Genomic DNA, 24,738 nt, shown 5'->3' on the forward strand with positions numbered 1-24,738 from the left:
GAAATTAAATCTTGAAATTTCAGCTAGTAGGCAAGATAGGCTTTGCTTTTCAAGTCAGCTCAGATTGCTATATCCAATTTTACTGTCCTCTGCTGGAGATTGAGTGATACCACTTTAATGTTGTCAGTCCGTCTTTCCATCCATCTATCCTTCCTTCCATCTTCCTGTTCAAAGACATGTCTATATAATAATTTGAAAGATTTCAATAAAACATGGTAGAAATGTGAATTGTTATAGGGAAGTGCAGCAAGAAGAAAGATTTCTGGCCCTTTGTACTTATTTATAGTACATAGCTCTATATAGTGACTTACTATACTGGATTCAGGTCCATCCGTCCGTCTGTAGACGGAATTTGTTCGGGCTGTTTCTCAGCAATTATTTGCCAGATTTCCATCAAACCTTTTAATTATTATCAGTACCAACCCTAGTTGTGCATGTGCGAAGCGGTTCCATTCGGATGATCCGAAGTTAATGCCCTTTATTAATTTTTTCTTTATATGGATAAAATTTGTCCGGGCTATTTCTCAGCAATAATATCTGCCAGATTTCCATCAAACCTTATAATTATTATCAGTACCAAGCCTAGTTGCGCATATGTGAATCAGGTTTCATTCAGATGATTTTTCACGAAGTTATGGCCCTTTATTAATTTTTTCTTTATATATATGTATGGAAAAAAATTTGCCACACTATTTCTCAACAATTATTTGCCAGATTTCCATCAAACCTTGTAATTATTATCAGTACCAAGCCTAGTTGTGCATATATGAAGCAGGTTCCATTCAGATGATTTTTCACGAAGTTATGGCCCTTTATTAATTTTTTCTTTATATGTATGTATGGAAAAAATTTGTCTGCGCTATTTCTCAGCATTATTTGCCAGATTTCCATCAAACTTTGTTATGATTATTAGTACCAGGCCTAATTGTGCATGTATGAAGCGAGTTCCATTTGGATGATTTTTCACGAAGTTACGGCCCTTTATTAATTTTTTCTTTACATGTATATGGAAAAAATTTGTCCACGTTATTTCTCTGTTCTTATTTGCCAGACTTTTTATCAAACCTAGTAATTATCACTGGTGCCAAGTGCAGCTGTGCATGTGTGAAGCACGTTTCATTTTAATAATTTTTCGCGAAGTTATTGCCCTTTATTTGTTTCAGATATGAATAGAGTTACATTGGAAAAAACTTCAATAATTTTCTAACATATTTCATATGCTGTTATTATAACTAGTTGATGACCCTTAGTGATTACATGGTTCCTTGACCTACTGACCTACTTTCTTCTTTTTTAAGATATGCCATAAAATTGGGACCCACTTACACAGTTTTGAACACACATCTCAAAACTGACTTTCAGTGACCTTGATTTTGACCTACTGACCTACTTCCTTCTTTTTAAGCTACAGCAATGAAATTTGGAGATTTTGTACAGTTTTGACAACGTTTTTTTGTGCATTTTTAGCTCACCTGAGCACAAAGTGCTCAGAGGTGAGCTTTTGTGTCCGTCGTCCGTCCGTCCGTCGGCATCGGCGTCGTCGTCAACAATTTGACTGTTAACACTCTAGAGGTTACAATTTTGGCCCAATCTTAATGAAACTTGGTCAGAATGTTACTCTCAATAAAATCTTGGATGAGTTCGATATTGGGTCATCTGGGGTCAAAAACTAGGTCACCAGGTCAAATCAAAGGAAAAGCTTGTTAACACTCTGGAGGTCACAATTTTGGCCCAATCTTAATGAAACTTGGTCAGAATGTTACCCTCAATAAAATCTTGGACGAGTTCGATATTGGGTCATCTGGGGTCAAAAACTAGGTCACCAGGTCAAATCAAAGGTAAAGCTTGTTAACACTAGAAGTCACAATTTTGGCCCAATCTTAATGGAACTTGGTCAGAATGTTATCCTCAATAAAATCTTGGATGAGTTCGATATTGGGTCATCTGGGGTCAAAAACTAGGTCACTAGGTCAAATCAAAGGAAAAGCTTGTTCACACTCTAGAGGCAACATTTATGATATATCTTCATGAATCTTAGTCAGAATGTTAAATCTTGTTGATTTTTAGGTCAAGTTCGAATCTTGGTCGTGTGTGGTCAAAAACTAGGTCACTGGGTCAAATCAAAGGAAAAGCTAGTTAGCACTGTAGAGGCCACATTTATGTCCATATCTTAATGAAACGTCAGGTGAGCGATACAGGGCCTTCATGGCCCTCTTGTTTTTTACATTTTCTCCCTATACAATATACAAAGCAATGCATCATATTTTCAGTACCCTGTTCCTCTGTCAATAAGCTGCTGTCTGGGGATTTTATCACCATTAGTGATAGGTCATGTTCAATATTTCCTTACTTCCGGAGCCATATCTTAGGCACAATTTGAAAGGTTTCAACAAGACATGGTAGAAATGTAAACTGCAATCAAAATGCAGCCTAGCAAGATTCAGTGAGTATGTTTGAGGAAGATCAGACTTAGGACCCTTCTGGTTCCTTGGTAATTATAAATGTAGTGCATATAATGTCTGTACTTAATTTTCTGTTTGCCTGGAGTCACCACTCAGGTGTGGTTTGAAGGATTTCAATAAACATGATTTTTCCTCATAATAGGCAAGATATTGCATGTGTGGTACATTAGTTATCAAGCAGTGACTTTGTTTGCTAAGGTATGTTTTGTTTTCTGTTTTTGTTAATTTTACTAAAATAGGCACCCAGGCTACACTTTGAGTGGAACGAAGACTTGCTGTGTCTAAATAAACCAAGATTTTGCTTGTTGTTGCAAGGTTTGAAGTCACCTTATTGATTTAAGTAGAACCATTTATCATTAAATTGGAGTTTATAACATGATAGAAACTGGAAATTATAAAATGAATGAAAATGCTTTAATGGTCTATAGCAATCCTGCAATATAAAAGCTGAGTCATTATCAAGCATAACAGAATTTCACATTGTCATATATTGGTCAAGTATCAATGAATGGATTGTAACAAGGTAATAAACTTTACCTGTTAAGGTGTAAACAGACTTCTAAAGGTAGAAAAGAGGTCATTAAAGCTGTTCCTTATGTTAGAGTCCTTCTAATTTGAGGGTAGAGGTCTCATAAAGATATTATCATACATTGATCACACATTATCAAAATTTAACCCTTGGTTGTGTTGAATCATTGGGTAAGAGAGGCAAAAATACCAACCTGGATGCTGATTGGTCAGTTAGATCTCTGACAAAATTCAGTTCTAACTATTCCATGTAATAGATCTGTAATACTTACTCATCCAATAATAAAATTGTGCTTTTTGTACTCGAGCATGTTGCAAAAGGTTTGGCATTTTTATTTCATTACATGACAAGCCACCATCAAAGTACCCAGAAATGCGCAAGTGTCCACCATTTCATACCAGTGTTTCATAAATTTCTAGGATTAGAGCCCCTTACAGGCAGAAGCATCCCTGTCCTGTACCTACACCTAACTCTGTGCGTATTGCTGATGATCGAGGCCTTCTTGCTCAGCTTGTGCCTCTCAAGTCTCTCAGATATACTGGTTCTGAAATAGTCAGAACTGTTACACCATTTTGAAATTCTTCCTGTTCTACCTGCTTGAAAAAAAAAGCACAACCATTTTTCAAACTGTTTATGTTTGATTAGTGTGGTGGGTGGGGAAAGGAAGATCAATGCTTAAAGCACATGGTTACAGATATATTTTTATTTGCAATGTTGCAATGTAGGTGATCAACTTTAATCCTTTTGACCAAAATTTGATAACAGAACTAGGTGACCTGTGAAAGTAGTGTCAGTTCATATTATGGTGCAAATTTTTTTTATTTTTTTTTGTGGTTAGATAAAGACCATGTCCGGCCTGAAAAAATCTGTTAATTGTTTAAACACTTCCGTCAGGAAAATTGAAAAATTCTAAATATTTTTGTATGGTAAAATTGATCCTGATTTCAGTCCTTTGTCCAGCTATGTGTTCAGTAGAAAGACTTTTTCCTTCTATTAGATTCCGGTTTTCTCTGTCCAGCTGTGTGTTCTATAGAAACATTTTCTTCCATTAGATTCCAGTTTCCTCCTAATAGGGTATTGTGTGTATGAACGCTGGTTACACTGAGCTCTAATTGTTTTCCGATAATTGTACCTCTCAGTAAATAGAGGCTTGATATTAGGGTAGCAAGCTTCTAGCTGACACTGTTTATCTGTATGTCAATATATAGGTATCTAAAACACTGTTATGCAGTGTGACAATTTAAACTGTGTTTTTCTGGTAGAAAGGATTTATGTATGCATTCTTGAACAGCTGATACAAGAAGAATATACATTATTTTCTAGTAAAAGGATACATTTGATTTTGTAACAAAAAGGATGCTAACACTTAAAGAGAGGTAAACTTCCTTTTGATGTATATCGTATAGAGGATATCTTTTTGTTTCATATCTTCACAGACTAAGATCAGATAAAGGCAAGAGTGACAATTTTGATATACTGGTAGAGCTAGTTCAATCATACATTTAAAACAAAATTGATTTTTCAATTTCTTCTACATTTTAATACCATGGTATGCATATCTTTATGTTTTTGTAGGCATATAATATATACTTAGAAATCTTAGTTGTTGTACATACTGGAAAGAATTCCTGATTATTTATAATTATTGGTAAGGTTCACATTTTGAATAGAAAAAATTCAATCAACAAATCATAGAAAGAAAGAGGCGTTTTATATGAAATTGAAATAGCATATAAAACATGTATATTATTCTGTAAAAAGATTGCAAGTTAACTGATATATGCATTAGATTCTTGCAAAGAACTGAATAAAGGCACCATGCTTTTGGACAGTTCAGCAATTTTTTCAAAGAACTTTGACATGTTTTTCGTTTTGATGCATTTGCAATTATTAATAAGTCCCAGTGCTGATATTTCACAAAACTAGATTTAATCTAATTTTCATCAGCTGTGTTGATTGCTTTATAAATGACATTCCTTTCAAAAGGGGGACAACTTTTGGAGAATATTTCAAGTATTCAGTCACACACAACATGTATTAGACAGTTGGTTGGTGGTAAAGATGTTGTTCATTTACCATATATTTCTGTGGTTTGGTGATAATTACTGCTAAATCTTAATTTTCTTATGCATTCAAGCAAGTTCTATAAGTGAAAATTTGAAGTTATAAATGTAACTATATTTTAGTAACCCACTGAAAAGCATGAAATACAGGTTGATACATTGATAATAGCCTATTAGGTATACATAATTATATAGTCATGTTAGTGCAACAAGAGTGAGCGCATCATCTTGTACTGTGGTGACAAATTTAATTTCATTTAAACTATCATTTATCATCAGTAAATTTACATTGAAATTTTGTAGTATTGTAATGCATGTTAATGCATGTTGTATGTTAATTCAGAATTTGATGAAGAAAGCCATTATAAATTTATTGTTAGACTATGGTCCTAATTTTCTTGAAAAGGTGTCAAATTGTAAGATTCAATTTATTTCAAATAATTGAGTGTATGTTGAATGAAAAGGCACAAAACGGCATGTCAAAATTATGAAAGGAAATATGCTTTAGAATTTTACTTTAATCAAACAAAAATAGTCGTGAAATTACTTTGATACATACTATTGTAGAAAGCAGTGCTTGGCTGTGAATTATTAAGAATAAAATTATGTTCAGAGACGATGCCAGTTCATAGTTCATTCCGTTTTAAATATTTACTGGCACTCATAAATCTTCACCAATATTTTTGGGCATTTTTAGCTCGACTATTCATAGAATAGTAGAGCTATTGGACTCACCCATGCGTCCACGTCCGCATCCCGATTTGGTTAAGTGTTTGTATGTAAGCTGGTATCTCAGCAACCACTTGTGGGAATGGATTGAAACTTCACACACTTATTGAATGTGATAAACTGACTTACATTGCACAGGTTCCATAACTCTATTTTGCTTTTTTACAAAATTATGCCCCTTTTTCGACTTAGAATTTTTTGGTTAAGGTTTTGTATGTAAACTGGTATCTCGATCAGTACTCACTAATTGGAATGGATTTAAACTTCACACACTTGTTCACTGTCATGATCTGACATGCACAAAGCAGGTCCCATAACTTTATTTTGCTTTTTTTTTCAAAATTATGCCCCTTTTTCAACATAGAAATTTTTGGTTAAATTTTTGTATGTAAGCTGGTATCTCAGTACCCACTAATGGGAAAGGATTGAAATTTCACACACTTGTTCACTGTCATGATATGACATGCAATGCAAAGGGTCAATAACTCAACTTCGCATTTTACAAAATTACCCCTGTGAAAAAGGTTCATGAACTTCATGAATTTATTCATGAAATAGTTCATGAATAAATATTCATGAGAGTCAAAATTTATTTTTCATGAATTTCGATATTCATGGACTTAAAATAATACATGAACAAGTTCATGAATATTGAAATTCATGAAACATATATTTTGATTCTCATGAATATTTATTCATGCATTTTAATTCATGAACAAATTCATGAATATTGAAATTCATGAAACTTAAATTTTGATTCTCATGAATATCTATTCATGAATTTTAATTCATGAACAAGTTCATGAATACTGAAATTCATGAAACATAAATGTTGATTCTCATGAATATATATTCATGAACAAATTCATGAATATTGAAATTAATGAAACATAAATTTTGGTTTTCATGAACTCGATATTTATGAACTTGTTCATGAATTAAAAATCATACATGAATTTTAATTCATGAACTAGTTCATGAATATTGAAATTCATGAAACATACATTTTGATTTTCATGAATATTTATTCATGAACTATTTTTGTAAAAAAAAAAAAAGAAGAAGAAAAGTTCATGAATTTATTCATGAACAAATTCATGAACTAGTCGAGGAAACCTGGTAGGAGTGTAACGCCTGAGAGATCTGCATATAATGGAATTCTTTTAACAATTCCGGAAGAGCTTGATACAAGAAAAAATCCTGTAGGTCAAAGTGTTGTTCAGTTAGCCTGGTCAGAGACTGTTTTTTTTTTAGTCTGCTGAGTCATTGTGACAATGACATTTTCAACCCTCAACAAATGACATGTTGAGTAAAACAGTTAACTAGAGTGGGATTGGGAGCATAATAAGAAGTAAACAATTGCTGTATAAAATACAAAACATTAAGTTAAACAATGTATAATTTACTTTAATCTCAAGATTGAAATTCAGGTACATGTACCAGCTTTGCTTCAGGGTCGTGAAAACTTGTGACATTTTAAAAGGACTTTATTTTTTTTAAATGGATGATTTATGACAAAACCATAATTACTTATTTGATTTTCAGTATACTCAGGTTCCTTTTAAACAATTCCTAACTGTAGTATAATAATTATTACCTTCTTATTTACTGCACAAACTTGCTGAATCACATGTGCAAAAAATTTCCCAGCATGCAACAAAATAATGGAAACTGATCATGCCACATTATCAGTTTAATGTTCATGAACATTTATGAAACGTATTCATTTATTGTAAAAGGTAATAAACCTAAGTTTTATGTTTAATGAATGAACAGTTCAGAAACTCACAATTGGGTTCAAGAACTGGTTACACTGAACTAGAAAAAGGTTTTGAATTTTAGTACTTTTAATGAACCTGTGTTCATGAACAATTTTGGTTCTTAGTCTTAGTCTAGACCAACAGTAACTGTTCAGGAACTGGTAAAGTTCTATAAGTTCTTGAAATTTTGCAGTTTCTGAACCAGTGTTCAAGAACTATCATTGTTCTAGAATCACAGTCTAAGAACCGTTATGTTGGTGCATGAACAGTTCTCTAAGTTCTTGAGAAGTTCTTGAATGTTCAAGAACTTAATACTAGTTCTAGAACATTTTTTACAGGGTCATAACCCTGTAGTTCCTGAATCACAATTTTAATTATTATTTGAATTTCATTTTCAAACTCATGAATTTCTTAAATCATTTAATGGATTTTCTGAAATGTTCATGAACTACATTTACAAGTTCATGAAATGAAAGTAATATTCTTGAACTTGAGACTTCATGAATTTAAGTTCATGAACTTTTTATTGTAGTTCATGAACTTTTTTGTTCATGAACCTTTTTCACAGGGGCAGTTTAGCATTTCTACTTTCATTTTCTTTACTTCCGGAAATAGCTGAAGGTTGAGTGACATCATTTTCTGTGTTGTCAAAAACATGCCTGGCGAGACTGCATAAAAATGTGCGGCTGTCCTAAGGATATATGATCAAGTTATATACAGACCCTGGCATACACGAGACCTAATCTCAGTCTTTCTAACTTTGAATCATAATGACTAAGTCACAGGGAGGACTGGGTCATCTCTTGAAATAAAGTTATTATTATTATTATTTATATTAATTACAGTAAATGCCAAGAACAGCTACATTCTCCATATTTCTTTAAAAAGGAGTTTACAAATGATCAGTATCTAAAAAAACTTGAAAAATGTTAAATGTGCATGGATATGTTTTGTTATTTAATATTTTGGTAAGAGTCTGAGGACAAGGAAGTCAAAGTATTGAAATTTCATCTGAAACTAGCGGTTTACATTTCAGAAATATAAAGTTTGTCTGGAACAGGTAATTTTATACAGATATGCACTGGATGTTCTACACTTACCTACATGCACATTAAATCTCAACCAAATTAATTACTTTATTTCTTCAAGGGAACAAGCACCTTCCAAATGCAAATGAAAATCTTCTACTGTATGAGTGATTACAGAATAGCATAGCTAGTTATTCATTGCACATAAATAAAAATGTTAAAAACTTACAAGTTTTGCAAGTACATTTTGGAATGCATACAGACAGTGTGCAAGATGGTAATTTTCTGAATTTTAATATCTCAAGCACTAATTGGCATAAACTATGAGATCTGACCAGGTACAAGTATGAAAATCCAGCCTTTTTATTGATACATTGCAGGAAAAGCGATCTATATTAAGTGATATTGCCTGTAAGTAATGACCTGGCACTGATTAATCTTAGGCTGTTTTCCTTATTTTGCACTATATAAAAATTTTGTATCCTAAAAATGTCTTCATTAGCTGTACTCTTTGACTTCATTCAGTTTTGAATTCAGCGTTATGCAGTTTTATCTGTTTTGCTCTTATTGTATGCCTGAAGGGACATATTATGTTATGACGCTGGTGTCTGTCCGTCCGTCTGTTAGCAATTTCGTGTCTCTGTAACTCTTAAATTCCTTGAAGGATTTCAAAGAAACTTGACACAAATATTTTCCACATTGTGATAGCATGCAAAGGGCATGTTCTGGATGACGCACATCGAGTTCAAGGTCACACTTAGGAGTCAAAGGTCATCTTATGTTTCGTTTAGGCTCTGTACTTCTTGTAGTAACTTGTAGTAATTATTTAAACTGTTGCTTGATTTGTTCCCACCACCTCCACTCCCACCTCTCTTAGTCCATTTATACAGTAGTACTAGTAATATGAACACTTGGCATGAACATTATATGAACATAATATGACTTACTAGGTTCCAAGTTTGATGTTCACCTGGGTATTCTTTGTTGCTGTGGAGTGATGGCCCTTGAATTAGTTGAAATAGGGAAAATTGACAACAGTTCTGCTCAGTAAGTAGAGTTTTTGAACAGTCCAAAGTAATTTATTGTAACAGGTTTATATTTTGACAGTTTGGCACTCTCTTGACAGTTTCTTAATATTGTATCTTGGTGTTCCTCATCTGCAGTTCACCACAACACATTACCTCTTCAATCTACAATCCTGCATGTACACTTCCAGCAGCAAACTTAGCCTGTGGGCACATTCATTGTTCTGCTTATTCAAAATGCTTTTATTTGAGTCTGTTTTCTGCCAGTGTTTTGAAGCACTGAGTGTTAGAGTGTTAGAATTTCAAGAATACGATTTACATCAATTTTGCTGTCCACAGCTTATTTTTCAACTTATTTGTAGATTTCATTTAGCCTAATTCCTTAGGGGTATAAAGCAATTTATTTAGCTTACAGAAAATGGTATGGCATATTAGGGGTGTTAAAAGCAGTTTCCTCTTATGTCTCCCTTGAGGAATAAATTACTTTGAGGACAGAAAAGGAAACTGTTTCTGGATAATTTAACAGACTTGTGTCTAACATTAAGAAAGGTCTTATGCAAAATCTAGATCAGACACTTACATAATGCATTGTTCACCTTAATATGTACTTTTGGAAGCTGCCATGAAAACACTCTTGTTTTTACCTTTTAAAAGAAATTATTATTATTATGCCAGATTTATATAGTGCCCCTTTTCATGATAAACAGGTTCAAAGGCACTTTAGATATACCAAACGCAGCCACACAGGGCACGAAATTCATCCTCTACTAGTACAGACACGGAGTGGTCTGACCAGAGGGATAGAGTGAGATAAAGCCTGCAGAACAGATAGAGAGAAATCCTTTTTAGATACAGGTCTGCTAGCTTTTTGCAAATCAACAGTCTGGTTCTTTAACATGCCCAGTGTATAGCCCCAATAAAGAGTATGATAACTCATGCCTCCTTATGTACATTGTTTCACAAAGTGATGGTAAATAAAATTCACTTTTACATTTACCTTTTTACCATTACCCTATAGATTACCTTTGTTTAGAGCAGCTTTGATTATAATTATAATTGATTAAAATTTGAATAAAACCCTGCTGTAATAACCCTAGAAAACAACGCTACTGTGTAGACAAAAGAAATTTGGTTGTAATCAAAACTATTCTGCCCTAAAGTACATCAATGTGAAAAAATCTGCTGTCGTTGAGTTACCATAACATTCTTTTTTGGTGACATAAAACCTGCTTCATTTGAAATACGGAACATCTGGCCAATTTGTGCCGCACCATGAGAAAACCAGCATAGTGCATTTGCGGCCAGCATGGATCCAGACCAGCCTGCGCATCTGCGCAGTCTGGTCAGGATTCATGCTGTTCGCTTTCAAAGTCTGTTGCAATTAGAGAAATAGTTTGTGAACAGCATGGATCCTGACCAGACTGCGCAGATGTGCAGGCTGGTCTGGATTCATGCTGGTCACAAAAGCACTATGTTGGTTTTCTCATTGTGTGGCTCATTTTTTTCATTATTTCCTTAGTTTGTTACACAGAATAATTTCTTATTTTGCAGTTGCTTGGTTTGTGTATATGTACTATATCCATATTTGGAAATATTGACTTGTGTAAATCTCCAGATTATTGGCATGTCTGTCAACTTCTGGTCACCATCTTTAGACAAAATGGTTGTGATTTATGGAGCATTAAATGACAGCCTTCATTAGAAGTCCAGCAAATCTCCTGGTTTATTGACTCCCGTCAGCATTAGCTAATACTTTTTCTGATTTATCTCCTTTATGAATCTAATAATTATGCTGCCAGTTTTCCATAAGGCATGAATGCACTAAATTCTTTTCACAAATCTGTATAAAATGAACAATGTTCACAAAACAGTGATGTTGCATATAGCTAGACCAATTTCAGGTTACAAATACTTATACTGATGAATAATCTTTAAACTATAAACATAATTCAGCTACAAAAGATAGGGTCATGTATCTTCTATCAGATCATGTTCACTAGACCTGATATTTACTGACTTGTGCATGCATTTTAGTTCACTTCAACAAATATTTCACTGCCTCCACCAAATACTTAACCTTCTCCTTTATCAGAAACTCCACCCTTTCTTCCACCAAATACTTCTTTGCCAAAATTATTGATATTTCAACCTTTTCTTCAGCAAAGACTTCTGTTGCCTTTACGTATGTTAGGGTTTCACCTGGCGGGGATTACTTTTATTTACACTGTCTTGTGACTTCGGAACATGGTGGGGGTAAGAGTGAGATTAGGTGCACCATAAATCGGTTTAAACTCCCCAGTGGTGGTTTTGCCACTGACCGTTCCAAGGCGGTGCCCCACTGTGTTCCTATATTTGTTTGTTTTGTCCTTTTGTGTTTCATTTTTTGTGTTGTGTGCGAGGGTTGTTCGTGTGTGTCTTTGGGGAGGCTGCGTGTTTTGAACGTGGCTTTTCCTGTTGGATATTCTTTCTTGTTTTATTTTCATCTTCTCCACCAAATACTTCACCTTCTACTTCATCAAATACTTCACCCTTTACTTCACCAAATACTTCACTTTCTTTTCCAGATACCTATGTCACCTCCTCCATCAAATACTTCACCAGATAATTCACCTTCTCCTTCACTAAATACTTCACCAGATATGCCACCAGATAATTCATCTCATTCACCAAATACTTCACCAGATACTTCACCTTCTCCTTCACCAAATACTTCACCAGATATGTCACCAGATAATTCACCTCCTTCACCAGATACTTCACCTTCTCCTTCACCAGATACTTCACCTTCTCCTTCACCAGATAATTCACGTTCTCCTTCACCAGATACTTCACCAGATAATTTACCTCCTTCAAATACTTCACCTTCTCCTTCACCAGATAGTTCGCCTTCTCCTTCACCAAATACTTCACCAGATAATTCACCTTCTCCTTTACCAAACACTTCACCAGATAATTCACCTCCTTCACCAGATACTTCACCTTCTCCTTCACCAGATAATTCACCTTCTCCTTCACCAAATACTTCACCTTCTCCTTCACCAGATACTTCACCTTCTCCTTCACCAAATAATTCACCTTCTCCTTCACCAAATACTTCACCTTCTCCTTCACCAGATAATTCACCTTCTCCTTCACCAAATACTTCACCTTCTCCTTCACCAGATACTTCACCTTCTCCTTCACCAAATACTTCACCTTCTCCTTAACCAGATACTTCACCTTCTCCTTCACCAGATAATTCATCTACTTCACCAGATAATTCATCTTCTCCTTCACCAAATACTTCACCAGATAATTCACCTTCTCCACCAAATACTTCAACTTCTGTCATTTTTTAGCTCATCTGATTTTTAAAAAAAAAAAGTGACGAGTTATTGTCATCACTTGATCGGTGTTGGCGTCTGCGTCGGCGTTGCCTGGTTAAGTTTTATGTTTAGGTCAGCTTTTCTCCTAAACTATCAAAGCTATTGCTTTAAAACGTGCAACACTTGTTCACCATCATAAGCTGACCCTGTACAGCAAGAAACATAACTCCATCTTGCTTTTAGCAAGATTTATGGCCCCTTTTGGACTTAGAAAATATCAGATTTCTTGGTTAAGTTTTATGTTTAGGTCAACTTTTTCTCTTAAACTATCAAAGCTATTGCTTTGAAACTTGCAACACTTGTTCACCATCATAAGCTGACCCAGTACAGCAAGAAACATAACTCCATCCAGCTTTTTGCAATAATTATTGCCCCTTTTGGACTTAGAAAATCAGTTTTCTTGGTTGAGTATTATGTTTAAGTCAGCTTTTCTCATAAACTATCAAATCTATTGCTTTAAAACATGCAACAGTTTTTCACCATCATAAGCGGACGCTGTACATCAAGAAACATAACTCTATCCTGCTTTTTGCAAGAATGATGGCCCTTTTTAGACTTAGAAAATCATGGGTAGAACAATATTTCTATTATACAAAAAAATCAGATGAGTGTCAGCACACGCAAGGCGGTGCTCTTGTTTTCAGATTCTATCAAAATATGAAAATTACATCCACATTGAAATTTAAGCAAAAACTTGCTGTATGCATATATGTCTGGCTATTCCAAGTGAGATATAGTGTCCTACAACCTGCCATTACATGACAAGACCAGATTGGTTCTCATGTTGGTTCCTTTACATCTTATAGACCATACCAGAGCAAAGGAGTAATTTATTATGTATGTTATGGTGTACAGTAAAGAAAATTAAGCATAAATCTCCATACTGTACACAAATATACCAAAGAAGACTTGATTGTTTTTTTAGGTATTTATCCCTTACCATGCTAAATTTCTATAATGGACTGGTCCATCATTCAGTTTGGGCAATACCATTCATTATTTGAAGGTGTGTTCACAGAAAATTTACTGACTGAATAGCAAACGGTCTACTTGAAAAAATTGTTTACCATGGAAGATCGGTTAATATTTGTTCTTCAGAAGTTTTTTGTAGACATTTCAAACTGGTCATTTAAATGTGGTATTTGATACCTTATATTGTTATGTATTTCTTTAAAAAATTTATACAGTTTGACTTTTTCCTGTATGATGGTTTTAGCTCACCTGTCACATAGTGACAGGGTGAGCTTTTGTGATCGCCCTTTGTCCGCCGTCCGTCCGTCCGTCGTCCGTCCACAATTTCTTGTGAACAAGATAGAGACAACATTTTGCAAGCAATTTTGATCAAACTTGTACAGAACTTGTATTGGCATGATATCTCAGTTCCTTTCAAAAACTAGCCAGATCCCATCATGGGTTCTAGAGTTATTGCCCCTAAAAGGGCCAGAATTTGCTATTTTTGTGCATCAACAATTTCTTGTCTGCACGATAGTGGTTTCATTTATGATTTTATTTTAACCAAACTTGCACACAACTTGTATTACCATAAGATCTTGGTTCCTTTCTTCAACCGGCCAGATCCCATTATGGGTTCCAGAGTTATGGCCCCTGAAGGGCCAAAATTAGCTATTTGACCTTGTCTGCACAATAGCAGCTTCATTTATGATTTGATTTTTACCAAACTTGCACACCACTTGTATCACCATGAGATCTTTTTTCCTTTCTTGAACTGGCCAGATTCCTTCATGGGTTCCAGAGTTATGGCCCCTGAAAGGGCCAGAATTAGCTATTTTGACCTTGTCTGCACAATAGCAGCTTCATTTATGATTGAATTTAACCAAACTTGCACACAATTTGTGTCACCATAAGATCTTGGTTCCTTTCTTGAACTGGCCAGATTCCATTATATGTTTCAGAGTTATGGCCCCTGAAAGGGCCAAAATTAGCTATTTTGACCTTGTCTGCACAATAGCAGCGTCATTTATGATTTGAATTTAATTAAACTTGCAGAAAACTTGTGTCATCATAAGATCTCAGTTCCTTTCTTGAACCGACCAAATCCCATAATGTGTTCCAGAGTTATGGCCCCTAAAAGGGCCAAAATTAGCTTTTTTGACCTTGTCTGCACCATAGCAGCTTCATTTATGATTTGATTTTAATCAAACTTGCACAAAACTTGTGTCACCATAAGATCTCGGTTCCTTTCTGGAACTGACCAGATCTTGCAACAGGTTCCAGAGTTATGGCCCCTGAAAGGGCCAAAATTAGCTTTTTTGACCTTGTTTGCACAATAGCAGCTTCATTATGCCCCCCTTTGAAAAAGGAGGGGTATATTGTTTTGCAGATGTCGGTCTGTCGGTCGGTCGGTCGGTCGGTCGGAATGTAGACCTATTCGTTTCCGGATGATAACTCAAGAACGCTTGGGCCTAGGATCATGAAAGTTGATAGGGAGGTTGGTCATCACCAGTAGATGACCCCTATTGATTTTGAGGTCTGTATGTCAAAGGTCAAGGTCACAGTGACCCTGAATAGTAAAACGGTTTCCAGATGATAACTCAAGAACACTTGGGCCTAGGATCATGAAAGTTGATAGGGAGGTTGGTCATGACCAGCAGATGACCCCTATTGATTTTGAGGTCAGTATGTTAAAGGTCAAGGTCACAGTGACCCTGAACAGTAAAACAGTTTCCGGATGATAACTCAAGAACGCTTAGGCCTAGGATCACGAAAGTTGATAGGGATGTTGGTCATGACCAGCAGGTGACCCCTATTGATTTTGAGGTCAGTATGTCAAAGGTTAAGGTCACAGTGACCAGGAACAGTAAAATGGTTTCCAGGCAATAACTCAAGAACGCTTGGGCCTAGTGTCAGGAAAATTGATAGTTAGGTTGGCCATGACCAGCAGATGACCCCTATTGATTTTGAGGTCAGTATTTTAAAGGTCAAGGTCACAGTGACCCTGAACAGTAAAACAGTTTCCGGATGATAACTCAAGAACGCTTAGGCCTAGGATCACGAAAGTTGATAGGGAGGTTGGTCATGACCAGCAGGTGACCCCTATTGATTTTGAGGTCATTAGGTCAAAGGTCAAGGTCACATTGGCCAGGAACAGTTAAATGGTTTCTGATCTTCTTGTCCAAAACCATAAGGCCTAGGGCTTTGATATTTAGTATGTAGCAAAATCTAGTGGTCCTCTACCAAGATTGTTCAGATTATTTCCCTGGGGTCAAATATGGCCCCACCCCTAGGGTCACATGGTTTATATAGCCTTATATAGGAAAAAACTTTGAAAAACCTCTTGTCAAAAACCACAGGGCCTAGGAATTTGATATTTTGTATATGACATCATCTAGTGATCCTCTACAAAGATTATTCAAATTATTCCCCAAGGGTCAAATATGGCTCCACCCTGTGGGTCACATGGTTTACATATACTTATTTACAGTGTGCATATAATTTCTGTTCCTTGTGCAATTACTAAATGCATCAAGGGGGGCATTTCGTGTTCGACGAGCTCTTGTTTATAATTTGATTTTAACCAAACTTGCACACAACCTGTATTGAACCAAGATGTTGGTTCCTTTCTTGAAATGGTTAGATTCCTTTATAGGTTCCGAAGTTATGGCCCCTGATAGGGCCAGAATTAGCTATTTTGACCTTGTCTGCACAATAGCAGCTTCATTTTATATTTGAATTTAATCAAACTTGCACAGAACTTGTGTCACCATAAGGTCTTGGTTCCTTTCTTGAATCGGCCAGATCCCCTAATGGGTTCCAGAGTTACGGCCCCTGAAAGGGCCAAAATTAGCTATTTTGACCTTTTCGGCTTAATAGCAGCTTTGTTGTTTCTGTCCTTTGGGCTTCATCGGTCAAAATTTTGCTCGATGTAATCCTTTGGGCATAAAACTACTGGCCTGATTTGAAAATGATTTTATTTGAAGTAACTTTAAGAAAATTTCAACTGTATTTTCTCATAATTCTTTTGATTGATCTGGATTATGATTCTTTGATCTTCTTGTCCTTAAGTGCAGTGATAACAGGTGAGCGATATAGGGCCATTTTGGCCCTCTTGTTTGTTGTTTTTTCATGCCCCCGAAGGGAGGCATATAGTTTTTGAACCGTCTGTCTGCTGGTCTGTCGGTCTGTCAGTCTGTTCGCAATTTTCGTGTCCGGTCCATATCTTTGTCATCGATGGATGGATTTTCAAATAACTTGGCATGAATGTGTACCACAGTAAGATGACCTGTCACGTGCAAGACCCAGGTCCGTAGCTCAAAGGTCAAGGTCACACTTAGAAGTTAAAGGTCATTTTTCATGATAGTGCATTCGTGTCCGGTCCATATCTTTGTCATCCATGGATGGATTTTCAAATAACTTGGCATGAATGTGTACCACAGTAAGACGTGTCGCGCGCAAGACCCAGGTCCGTAGCTCAAAGGTCAAGGTCACATTTAGACGTTAAAGGTCATTTTTCATGATAGTGCATTTGTGTCCGGTCCATATCTTTGTCATCCATGGGTGGACTTTCAAATAACTTGGCATGAATGTGTACCACAGTAAGATGACGTGTCGCGCGCAAGACCCAGGTCCGTAGGTCAAAGGTCCTAAACTCTAACATCGGCCATAACTATTCATTCAAAGTGCCATCGGGGGCATGTGTCACCCTATGGAGACAGCTCTTGTTTAAATTTTGTTTCAAATACTGTATCTTGCAAAAATATTGATTAAAAGTAGTTTGAAATTAAATATTGTTGGGCATGAGATTTTAAATATTTAACTGTTCAAGGTTACTTAAATGATTTTCTCACAACTGCTTTTGACAACATACTAAATTGTGGTATCGATTATATTCACAAGGTCATTGAATACTTAAACTTCTATCAGAAGTCTGTAATGGTCAATGAAACCTCATACTCCATTGATCAATAACCGGAATAAATTGTCTGCTTGTCTGGTCATCAGTGGGTTTAAGTAATTTGTATACAATTAGCATTTGAAAGAGTGTCCTGTAAAGTTTCAGTAAACCGATTTTGTGAGTCTGTATCTTTTGTTTGCCATAAAATGGCTATTACAAAGTACCTAGAAACACACCCAGACGAAATGATGACCATGGTTGACCATGATAACCATGTTTTTTTATCAAATACCACGGTGATGAAAAACATGGTCAGGAGCATGGTCGACAATGGTGAGATGAGCTTGGCCATGGTGAGAAAAGATGATCAACAGTTTGACCATGGTTTACCATGGTCAGCTTTTTTTAACCATAATTAACCATGGACTACCATGATCATGTTAGTAATTTTCACATTTATCAAGTTTTACAATGCACCAAGGACACCTGACAGCATTTTATTGTGCAATTACTATAACAAATGCCTGTTTGAGAAAAGCAACCTTTCTCATGTTAGTAACCAGAGAACACTTTGCACTGTGTAAACCTAAGATAAAGTCCAAGGACATCAGATTGTGTCTGTCTAGCATTTAAACTTACTGCACTAAAATAGGTCTTTAAAATCCCAAATATTTTACCTTGTGTTTTATACCTTACATCTCTGTTCTGCTAAACATGAATGAATAATTCTAATTTGCTGCCAAGTGAATTTCTATTCGAAGTTCAGTTGCAAGTCGGCTACCCATTCTCACCAAGCAAACGGTAGATGTGACGTAAGGTTTAGGAGTATATCACCAAAACACATAAATATTTTATAAACGAACAACATCGTTACCAATATTTTACCTGACCATTACATGTTCTGCCGTACTGTCCCGTACTGAAAATATTCTGAAAAGTTGTCCCCCTTTGAAAATGAATGCCATTTGTAAAGTAATAAAAATAAACAATTGCTGAAAACTGTGTTCCACCTAGTTATGTGAAATTTCAACACTCGCACGCTATTACAAATGTATCAAAACAAACATGTGTAACAGTTCCTTGAAAATGGTGAGTTTTTAAAAGCGCTTGACTGTCTGGAAGTGGGGCCTATTTAGACAGTCCTTTTTTGGAATTCAATGCTTATATCAGTATACTGACACTTGTTTTGTAGAGTAATATACACGCTATCATTACAAAAACGACAAAACAAGTGTCAGTATACTAATATAAACATTGAATTCCGAAAAAAAGGACTGCCTAAAGGGGCCCCACTTCCGGGCAGTCAAACGCCTTCAAAAAATCACCATTTTTAAAGAACTGTTACACATGTTTGTTTTGATTCATTTGCGATAGCATGCGAGTGTTGAAATTTCACGTAACTAGGTGGAACACAGTTTTCAGCAATTGTTTATTTTTATTATCCCCCGCCGATGAAATCGGGAGGGGGGTATTGAAATGGCGTTGTCCGTCCGTCACGTCCGTGTGTGCGTGCGTGCGTGCGTCCGTCCGCAGCCATTTCTCAGTAACTAGCTGGTAGAATTTCATGAAACTTGAAATAAACATGAATCAACATACTGCGATGATGCCCGTCAAGTTTTTTTTTGGATTGGTCAATTTCCCTTAGAGTTATTGCCCTTGATTTAATGAAAAATGCCCAAAAATGTCCGTCTGCAGCCATTTCTCAGTAACTAGCAGCTAGAATTTTATGAAACTTGAAATTAATATGAACCAACATACTGCAATGATGCCCATCAAGGTTTTTTTTGGATTGGTCAATTTCCCTTAGAGTTATTGCCCTTGATTAAATGAAAAATCCACATCTGCAGCCATTTCTCAGTAACAAGCTGGTGGAATTTCATGAAACTTAGAATAAATATGAACCAACATACTTCAATGATGTCTGTCATTTTTTTTTTCAATTGGTCAATTTTCCTTAGAGTTATTGCCCTTTAATTGTTTGAAAATCTACAGATTTGTACATAACAAACCAACCAATTGGTAGAATTTCATAAAACTTCTTTCATTCTTTTCCATGAACATTTAGTATAAACATGTGAAGTTGTTTACCCACACCTGGTCACCACCTTGCCTTCGTCACACCCCCTCCCCCTCCCAACCCCACCAACCCCCCTAAAAAAATAAAAAATTCTTTCCTTTTTATTATTATTATTTTCAAACCTTCCATGAATATTTATCAACATGCAAAGTTGTACTGTTCCCCCACCTCACTCCTCCACCAAGTCATCCCCACCCCCCCCCCATTTTTTTTTTTTTTTTTTTTCATTTTTAATTTTCCATCAATATTTCAATATTTATAATCAACATCAATGATCAATGACAATCATAATCGATGTTTTGTACCCTCACCAAGTCACCCCTGCTGCCCCCTCTTCCCCAACCAAAAAATAGCATTCATTTTCTGTTAAATTGATTTTGACAAATGAAATTATTTGCTTCTTAGTAATATCCTTAACTTTTTGCCAGATATTTTTTTTTGCCATTCCTGACCACAAACCCTTTTCGGCGGGGGTTACCAATTCATCGAATTTGCTTGTTTCTTTACAAATGGCATTCATTTTCAAAGGGGGACAACTTTTTTAGAATATTTTCAGTACGGGACAGTACGGCAGAACATGTAATGGTTAAGTAAAATATTGGTAACGATGTTATTTGTTTATAAAATATTTCTGTGTTTTGGTGATATACTCCTAAACCTTAAATACACAAGCCACAATGCCGCTTGACAGAAAAAATAGGCATTACCGTTTCCTCGATGATTTATTCAATAACATTTCATTCCAGATACAAAATCTCTTGATTTAAGTGCAGAGAGCTAAAATCCTGAACAAACGCTTTATATGAGTCTTTTTCCATTTCTCGAATGTTTCTGTTATAAAAACTTTTGTAGAAATTGCAAATACGGTAGGCATATGCTATACATGAGTGACATGGTCTTACCTAATAAGAGCGTGTTTATAAAAATAATTGCATAAATTGTTTTTAGCAGTTATTCCCCGTAAGAAGATGGTGTCATTTTGAAGAAGTCCAGCAAAACAGCAAAATTTATTCTACCCCCACGTTTTGCCCTTTATTTCGCATGAAGGTACAATAAAAGTTGTTAATAATGGCATGATAAATAGAAGAATAGGTAACTGTCTTTTGAGAAAGGGATATCTCAGACTTGGCTAGATATGGTCCGGAAGGAGCTCTGCAAGCCTGTGACTCCTTCCAGGACCATATCTAGCCTCGTCTGAGAAACCCTTTCTCAAAAGACAGTAACGTCGATCGGGGTATTATCGGACAAAGTTCGTAAAAATAAAGTCTTTCAGCTAATTACTGTAATAGTATGCAATAGGCGTAGCAAGGATTTTCTGGAAGCGGGTGCGAATACGAGACGAATAGGGGTAGGTGCAGGAGGGGGTTTCTTTTTGGTCTGTGTCTCCACCAACCCCTTCAGCAATTATAATTAAAGTTTTGCAAGCAACAAGCAGAAAATTTGGAGTGTTGTAAAATTTATTATTAATTTGGTTAATGTAGTCTCCCAATTTTTTTAAACAAGTGTTCAAAAATACCCCTTGACGGGCCTCCATGGAGAGCAAAGCGTCTCTGTCATACAAAGTACATTTGTACCTTGCATTGTTTGTTTATCAAACCGACTGTAAACACTGGTGCCAAATCACCACTTGAGCACATCATTGTACATGTTTTCAAAGAAATATTCCAACAAATGTTATATCGGAATGTTAATATTTGTAACAGGAAGTGGATTTATTCTGCATAGGAGAATCTTTTTGTTTGTATTTTTGTTACCTTTTATCGCTGTTGCTTCTGTAGTCATCTGAAATCAGGCGGCATAAACTTTAAAAAACATGTGACCGATGTAATAATGCATTTTTATGATTATGTCTTTTAGAATAACCGATGTTCATTGGTTTGTCCGATAATACCCCGATCGACGTTAACCTATTATTCTCTATTTGGCACCAGAAGTTTAATAGTTTTCCTGCATTTATAGACAGATTCAAAGGTAAACTTTCATAGTCTGACTATATTTTGTTGTCATCTTAGCACTTTAATGACAAATAAATGACTACCTTGTAAAAATGGATATAGACTGCAGTTGTCGTGTATTTTCACAACCCTTTTAAATTCAAATTTATACAGTTGGATACTCTATTATCACCAGGGTCGACCATGATGGTGGACCTTGGTTGACTGTGGTCCACAGCCATGGTTGACTATGGTTTTTGACAATGGTCTGATACCATGTTTTGTGACTGTGACGCCAATTACCACATCCATGGCAAACCATTGTCCTATGACCATGAATTACCATGGTAATAAACTGTCAATTTTTCGACTGGGTTTGTTGAACTTCGAGTGTTGCAATAACCCTTTGAGTGATTCTTACATATTATCATACACACCAGACACAGGTCACAAAGGCAGAAGCAGAAGCGCATTATACACGGGTGCACCTAATACATGGGAATCTAGGGTAACTCTTTGTAATGTTTCTTTTTGTCCTCAGATAAATCTCTAGCAGAATATATGAAAACTGAAAAATGTCATAAAATGCAGCTCAAATATGATTGACCACCTTTAAGATTGTTATACAGCACCCAGACCAGAGTTATGGCCCATGGTTTATTTAAAAAATAGGCATAAAAAGGGCCTAAAAGTTTGTGTCACATGTGTCTTAACATGTATTTGACCTAAGATAATAAAACATTATAGGAATATTACCCAGATAATGAAGTTTTGCTCCTAGCATCTTTGTTTGAGATTTGGTTTGGACAAAATAGAGACATGGCCCTTAAAATATGCATAAAGAGTATGAAAGTTTTTCTCCGTATTTGACCGAGTTATAAATATTAGAGGATGTTGTGTTCTGTTTGGGAATTCACTCAGCCAGACAAAGTTATGGTCCTTTTCTTACTGGAAAAAAACATGTAAAGTGCTTAAAAGTTTGTTTATCTTGAAAAATATTTTATCTAGAGTCATGAAACCATATACCGTCATCGTACGAGTATAAGACGCACATTTTTTACCGAGATTCTGGTCAGGACCGGTGCAGCCTATACACAGGCACAGAACAAGACCACGTTTTTCCCTGTCTCAAGAAAATTAAGAAAATCGTTTTTTGTTTACACCGCATACCTTTACATTGAAAAGAATTCAAGGGGAGTAACTACCTATAACTCGAGCATAGCTAAAAGCCTGTATCAGGACCCAGTGTCTTAAATTAATTTTGTATAAAATGAAAAATTAAGAGCACATGTTAAAGCTTAAGATAAATAAATGCTGTTTTTTCTTAAATATATACTTTACAATGCATTTCTATAACTCATTAAGTTTTTAACAAAACCTGTGTAACACTTTCCCCAACATGTTTTCACACATTTTGCAAGTACATCAAACCAAATGTAATAACAAGCTGCCACAACACGAGCATACATGTGGTATCTCTCCTGTATTTTCAGTATATCTCCTGGTCTCCCACTGGAACATGAAAATCTCCCGTAAAAAATAAATACAAAAAAAAGTCATCTGTCGAAAAATCATAAGTTGTCTATAATCCCTTTGTTTATAAAGAAATTTCACGTCCGAGGCATTGATTATCTTACCACCTGCTGTCATAATCTGCAAACAATTAACCATTTAATCACACCCGGAGGCAATTGTAAAGATGTGCATGTGAGATTTTAGACTGATCCAATAACATCTTAGTCGCTGATCCGTAGTGTTCAAAACAATATGCAAACCAGTCTTAAAATTATGTCATTTAGCCTGCCAAAGTGTACTTTCATTTTCGCTGACCTCAGTATTTATGGAGCGATGTTTAGTGCTTACACTGAGTTTATGCTTTTTAGCTCACCTGAGCACAAAGTGCTCAGGGTGAGGTATTGTGATCGCTCACCGTCCGGCGTCCGTCCGTCCGTCCGTCCGTCCGTCCACACTTTCCTTTAAACAACATCTCCTCCTAAACCAACAGGCCAATTTTGATGAAACTTCACAGGGATGTTCCTTGGATGGTCTTCTTTAAAAATTGTTCAAAGAATTGAATTCCATACAGAATTCTGGTTGCCATGGCAACCAAAAGGAAAAACTTTAAAAATCTTCTTCTCAAAAACCAGAAGCCCTAGAGCTTAGATATTTGGTGTGAAGCATTGCCTAGTGGACCTCTACCAGTTTTGTTCAAATCATGACCCTGGGGTCAAAATTGACCCCGCCCCAGGGGTCACTTGATTTTATATAGGAAAATCTTAAAAAATCTTCTTCTCATAAACAAGAAGTCCTAGAGCTTAGATATTTGACATGTAGCATTGCATAGTGGACCTCTACTAAAGTTGTTCAAATCATGACCCGGGGTCAAAATTGACCCCACCCCAGGGGTCACTTGATTTTACATATGAAAATCTTCAAAAAATTTCTAAAAATAAACTAGAAGGCCTAGAGCTTAGATATTTGACATGTAGCATTGCCTATTGGACCTCTACAAAATTTGTTTAAATCATGTCCCCCAGGGTCAAATTTGACCCCGCCCAGGGGTCACTTGATTTTACATAGGAAATCTTAAAAAATCTTCTTCTCAAAAACCAAAAGCCCTAGAGCTTAGATATATGGTGTGAAGTATTGCCTAATGGACTTTTACCAAGTTTGTTCAAATCATGACCCCGGGGTCAAAATTGACCCCGCCCAGGGTTTACTTGATTCTACATAGGAAAATCTTAAAAAATCTTTCTTCTCAAAAGCATAAGCCCTGGAGCTTTGATATTTGACAAGTGGCATTGCCTAGTGGACATCTACTACAGTTATTTCAAATCATGACCCAGGGGTCAAAATTGACCCCGCCCCAGGGATCACTTGATTTTACATAGGAAAATCTTCAAAAAAAAAAAAA

At 35.9% G+C, this 24,738-nt stretch overlaps 1 protein-coding gene across 8 annotated transcripts in view; it reads left to right on the forward strand.

Moving 5' to 3' along the window:
* Positions 1 to 24,738, forward strand: part of LOC123525163 (interleukin-6 receptor subunit beta-like) — a 199,339-nt gene that overhangs the window by 102,108 nt on the left and 72,493 nt on the right. Inside the window, exon 1 of one of the 8 annotated variants that reach the window (XM_053538122.1) lies at positions 3,650 to 4,367. The exons of the other annotated variants lie outside the window; for them this stretch is intronic. The gene's annotated coding sequence lies outside the window, so the exon portion shown is untranslated. Of the gene's footprint in view, positions 1 to 3,649; positions 4,368 to 24,738 lie in introns of those variants that run through there. 8 annotated transcript variants of the gene reach the window in all.

Source organism: Mercenaria mercenaria, chromosome 3 (genome assembly GCF_021730395.1).
Source record: "Mercenaria mercenaria strain notata chromosome 3, MADL_Memer_1, whole genome shotgun sequence".
NCBI classification, from domain to species: Eukaryota; Metazoa; Mollusca; class Bivalvia; order Venerida; family Veneridae; genus Mercenaria; species Mercenaria mercenaria.